At 32.6% G+C, this 6,091-nt stretch overlaps 1 long non-coding RNA gene across 1 annotated transcript; it reads right to left on the reverse strand.

The window, feature by feature from the left end:
- Positions 1-3,851: 3,851 nt before the first annotated feature.
- LOC102669089 (uncharacterized) lies at positions 3,852-5,362 on the reverse strand. Its single transcript, XR_419107.4, has 3 exons — positions 5,200-5,362; positions 4,443-4,547; positions 3,852-4,349 (listed from the first exon to the last, which is right to left on the reverse strand). It is a non-coding gene; the product is annotated as an uncharacterized lncRNA (long non-coding RNA).
- Positions 5,363-6,091: the final 729 nt, after the last annotated feature.

The raw sequence follows: 6,091 nt of genomic DNA on the forward strand, positions 1-6,091 counted from the left end.
AGTTATCTGTGATGCATGCTAAACTCACTTTTTTGCATTGAAGGTGTGGCCCTACCCCATTCAGGAAGACATTTTTTATAGTTGAATCAAACGTACAAGTAAAATCTCTTTCGAGTGATTTGATGAAATTTCGGCAGCATTTCGCATTGGTCTTCAAGTACACAAGATGAAAGCGATGAATGTGTGAACAATCACCGCGATCAAATATGCACCCGAAGAACAATGTCAAATGCAGTATACCGAAATTTATTCAAATCATTCAAAAGATAATTTACCTCTACGTATGATTCAACTATAAAAATATGTCATCCCAAACTGTCCAAACGGACAATTCAAGAATCAATACATCGATTAATTCAAACTATCCGTATTAATCGATGTATCGAATCTCGAACGGGGAACTAAGGTTCACTCATAATGCAACTAACTAGTAACATGAAACAATATCGATATTTGAACAACGACATGTTACAATCATACCACTTTTTAAAAATAGAGACATACCTCGAAAGATGCTCAGTGTCAATGACAACGAGTGCGGGATGCAGTTACAGGGAAAACACTAACACAAATGTTGTAATGACGACATATAATCTGTACCATCAATGGGGGAAACTATCAGCTGGATCAATCATACTCAAATAACAATGCATCATGTTTGAGGTTTATAAAATAGTACAACCAGTAAAGAGGTTTATTTTAAGTGAAATAAGGATAATTTAAATATTTAGTCAAATGGAAACAAATTAAGTTTTGCCTAACATCTTAACTTGACCAGAACAGGGAAAAGCATACTCATGTATTCTTTAACATGTTGAGGGCAACAAGCTTCTTTCACATGATAATAATACCATTCCAGAGTTTCTATGTGCCCACTAATTTAATTACATTGAATTAGAGCTTGAATTACACAAAAATATTACTTCAATCAGTACAACATCCATTAACCAAGGCCCGATTTTGTAGGTGTATAACAATGTCAATTATGTACAAAAGTCAAGTAATTAAATTCCCTGTACGTAAGGGCATTCATGAGTGACATGAGGCTCATTTGTGTTGTTATTGTCTTTGAAAATTATTATATCTTTTGTTCATTTGTTTTCCATTATTTATGATTGCTCCATTTTTGGCTGCCTAGCTGGCTAGCTTTTAGATCAACGGAAACAATGGGTTGATTCTAAAGGGTAGAGGCCTAGTTGACTAAAGACAAGAGCAATTAGAAAATAGCATTTTTTTTTGGGGCTGAAAATAGAGGCTTGAGGAGTTGATGTTTTGCCCTATAAAGTATGTCAATATCAAGAATCTTCCCTAGCAACGTTAAATTGGTGTTTGCATCACAAAATTGTATTCAGAAATGATATTTCCATCGTGAAAAAGTTTATTTTTTGGAGTAGATTTAATAGAAAGACTTTTAGCTGACGATGGCATGATCCAGGGGAGTTTATTTTTTGCATTAATAGATTTAATGCAGTATGTGTTCTGCACTTCTTCTAGGATTTTCCTTCTTTTTTTTTTGCCCTTCTACGTCTTTGGTAATGACTTTCTGGTTTTACTTTTCTCCATTTCATTAACTATTTTCTACTTCTTCTTCTTGGCCAAGGTAAATTTCAATCTTCATTTTCATTCTTCTTTATGGATGCCAAAACATTGTTTTGCAGATTCAAGGTATGTCCTTCTTTCTTTCCTTTTCTTATTTGTTATCCTGTTACTTATCACTTGATGAAAAGGCTAAAAGTAACTGACTCATTTCTAAACAATATGCAGGCAAGGTCAACAATATAACTATTCACAAATAGAGCAATTTTCTTATAGGTGCATTTGAGGTTTGTTATCGGTCAATGCCTACTTATAGAGCAATTTTTTTATTGTTTTTTGTGTGTAGTTTTTATTTATTTATTTATGTTGAGTACGAGATAGGTCATCTTACAATTACAAAATTATCAAGAATTTTAAATATAAGCATTGAGCTGGCCAACTTAAAACTTAACAAGTGCATGGGGCTTACCAACTGGTATGGCCTAATACCAGAGCTTTTCCCCAATGTTAAGTATGTTCAAGGGATCATGACCGGGTCGATAGTGATTTCCAAAGGAACAAAGTACCTACCTACCTACCTAATCACATTAATGTATGTACCGTTCCAAGACAGGTCTATTCTTAGCTGCTGGCAACAAATTTTGGATTTACTAGCCCTTGTTTCATCCAACTCACTGCACCTGGACTTAGCATGTTATTTTTTTCCTTCATTTTTACATGCAACCGGTTATACAAATTATGCTTGTGTCCCTTTCTTTGAAACTTTGGTAGCATTCTCTTTTTTTTCTTTTCAACTTAAGAGTTTTATCTTATCACAATAAAATCATGTTTTTTCCTACTAAATAAATTTGATACATAAATCAAAAAAATTTAAAATTTTCTTTTGTAAATCCTTTTTAAGAGACTTCAAAATAAAGATCCAAGGAAAACAATGACTGCAGCACAAGCATTAGGTGAGTTTCTCATCTATTATTTGAGGGTATTGGTTTTTCTTCTATTCTATTCCTTACAGCCTACAGGTAAGGACTCTATGAAAAGACAGCTAGTGATGCCATGACTCCCATAACTGATATATTTTCTATTGATATTAATGCAAAGCTTGATAGGTAAGGACTCTATTTGTGACTCAAAAAAATTACAAGTTCAAACTAGCTTTTGTATCTTATACAGCATTTTGTCATCCAACTGAATGCTTATTATTAAGCAGGGATTTGATGAATCCAATATTGGAGAAAGGGCATAGCAGAGTTCCTGTCTATTATGAGCAGCCTACAAATATTATTGGACTTGTTCTGGTATCATATGCACCTAATAATTTTTTATTTTCAAACTGACAGTCTACCATGATTGTATATTCATTTTTCTTTCCTTGAAATCTCTCGGCTCCTTCCATGAGGCCATTTTTTCTCTCAGTGAGTACGTTTTATTTTTATGCCCTCAAAATTAAATATTATGTTTAGATAAATGTTTGACATAATTAATTTTAAAGTGATGTAACTTATATTTAAATTTCATAGGTTTTTCTTTTACTTAAAATATTTTTGAAGTGACATAACTTATGTTTAAATAACACATTGACATTTTTATTTGAATTCAAAGGACCATACAACACCGTGTATGTTCTTTTCTTTATGTTCAAATCCGCGTGAGAACACCAAAAACAGCTATAATAGTATAGTATCTAAGTTTTGTCGTTTGAAATATCTATGGTGAAACCAAACATTCAGACAATGGATGGAGTTAGGTGAAGAGGAAAAGTATGTAATGTATCCCCTCACCCTGCTGACACCCCTTTAGCGGACAGCAACCACACGTGATGAGGCTGAAGAGGGCCGGGCCCAGGGCCCATGGGCCCATGGGCCCAAAGCACCAAGTGAAAATGAAATTTGACCTGGGCCCACACCCTGCCCTCTTACTTGGACCAAAGTCAGTGTGGTCCAAATCTAAATGCACCAGATTCTTGTTTGTATCAATACCCCTCTAACATCTCTTATTATTATATGAATGAACTCACAAGTCACAACTCATGGTCATGTTTTCTTTAAGGAGGCCGAAGACAAGACACACAATATACCAACTTATAGCTCTTTTTGTGGTCTCTTTCAATTTACATGACACTAGACAGAACAACAGCTTTGGCAAGTACGAATATATTTTATTTTTCTTTGCAAAATTTAGTCCAAACTTTCCTTTTTCTTTTCACAGTTCTCTTGACGCTTGCTTCTGTCAAGTGCTGTGATATTTTTTTGACAAGGGTTAGAGAAACCGCACAATCACATTATTGAAGGGCAGTATTCATTAATTTATTAGGGATTACCAAGGACCAAAAATGAAATTGTTATTTTATTGGGAACTCAATGTAAAACAAATATTTATAAGGGAACAAACGCAAAAGTTGGATTTTTTTAGGGATCAAAAATATATTTAAGCCAAATGTAAATTGAATAAATGTTCCTTGGAGAAGGAAAATGCCTGACAATTATGTCAAAAACATTCAAATGCTAAAAATCCACTTAATATGACATGAGCGATACTGTTTGATCTCACATATAATTGCACAAACTTTATTTAATTAACACAATCAAGTCATTCAAGTGGTAGTATACATAAATTAAAACTGAATCTAAAGAACAAAATTACTCGAGGATTCAGGGTTGTGTATTGTCAAATTTATATATTGCAGTAGGAGGCCAGCTATTTGAAATAGAAATTACCTCTGCTGGGTCAAAAACAAAGATCCTTGAGATAAGGTGGCCACACTCTGGAGATATTTGAACACCGCCCGGAATGGAATACTGGACACTAAGAACTCTCTGGAAAGAAGCAAGCAGCAACCACAAGTTATACTCAAGCAATCAGACACTACTCAAGAAAAAAATGAGCACATATCTTAATATCTGATGTACCTGAATTGTCTTGCGAAAGTCCTTTGGTTCATTAGGATCTTCAAAAGGATATGCTCCCACTAGCATCACATATAACGTTACTCCACATGACCAGACATCTGCAAGCTAATATTAAATGCAAGAAAACATAACAGAAGCAACTCATTAGACACTTATGAAAAAATATAGAAAATTAAATTGTAGACATAATAAAAAGGTTATAATTTATCAAGTTATTCTGTTCTTGTGATATATAAAAAATTTTACATTGATTTTTTTTCTTTTTTGCAAAATGCACGGAGACGACAAGTAATTTTAGTGTATGAGATATGTCAAACATGGACGCAGGTACAACACCGACATGGCTACAATTTTGAACTGTCTGTTTTCTTGCTAAGTAAAGATTCTCAGCTAGTGTACGAGATGTGTCGAACATGGACACAGGTACAACACGGACATGGCTATAATTTTGAACTGTCTGTGTTTTCTTGCTAAGTAAAGATTCTCACCTAGTTCGAGAAAGACCTAAATTAGGTGGAGATGAAAACCAAAAAAATACAATGACCTTTGTTTGGAGTGCAGACCAAATTAATGACCATTGGACTGGGTGAAAAACTAGACAATATTATTACTTTAGATCCTCATATCACGAAAAGTCAACAAATTTGCAAGCTCATAAATGATGACAAGTTAACAACAAAATTGTTCATTTAAGAGTAACAGTAATAAATCTACAGAAAAAGAACAATACCATGAAACTAAACAATAACCACTCTACCTTGCCATCATACTCTTGTTTCAACAATACTTCTGGAGCAATATATGCAGGAGTTCCCACAGTTGACTTTGGTTGTGAATGAAGCACTGAAGACTGGGCGAATCACACCATCAAACAGATTTGTGAGAAAAAAAAAACTCAAACAAATACAACTACAAACAATTCATCTATCTAGTGATGTTATGAGTTTACTCCCTAAGTACTGAGATATGCACTAGATCCTTCTGTGGACTTTAGTTCATTTTTGTTCTCTGAGGAATCTTTGGGTTAGTCTGTATTCTAGGCCGAGGTAGACTAGCTTGCTTGCTTTTGTCAAGTTTGGTAAAATAAGTATTAGTTAATTTAATCTTTAATTTTAGGGATCAAACTAATTCATAGTAATCAAATTCAGACTTTTAAATTGTTTGATTATTTTTTATAATTATTAGAAATCAAATTAATTGGATAGATCAATTTAGGTAAGCCTTCTAAATAAAAAAAATAATTAGGAAGAAAATCTTCACTAAAAATAGTCACTCAAATTGTTAATAAAATTTAGTCATAATTAAAATTAAAAGATACTTCGTACTTATAACATTAAAATTAAAAGATACTTAATACTTATAACATGACACTAACCCAAATATATCAATTTTATGAATTAAATTACTTCACAGTTTTGAGAGCTTGTGACAAAATTTATTTATTCATATTATCAAACAATAAAATGTTTAATTATTAATAAGAATCTTAAGAATTAAATTGATGTTTTAGTTCAATCTTTTGTTTTTGAAAAAATTCTTTTGACACCCAAGACCAATTGATAATTTGAGAGAGATAAAGAAATAAGAAACAAAAATATTTATATAATAGATTATATGTAACTTGATATGATAGAAAAAAAATAAAAAAT

This window comes from Glycine max, chromosome 17 (genome assembly GCF_000004515.6).
Source record: "Glycine max cultivar Williams 82 chromosome 17, Glycine_max_v4.0, whole genome shotgun sequence".
Taxonomy (NCBI): domain Eukaryota; kingdom Viridiplantae; phylum Streptophyta; class Magnoliopsida; order Fabales; family Fabaceae; genus Glycine; species Glycine max.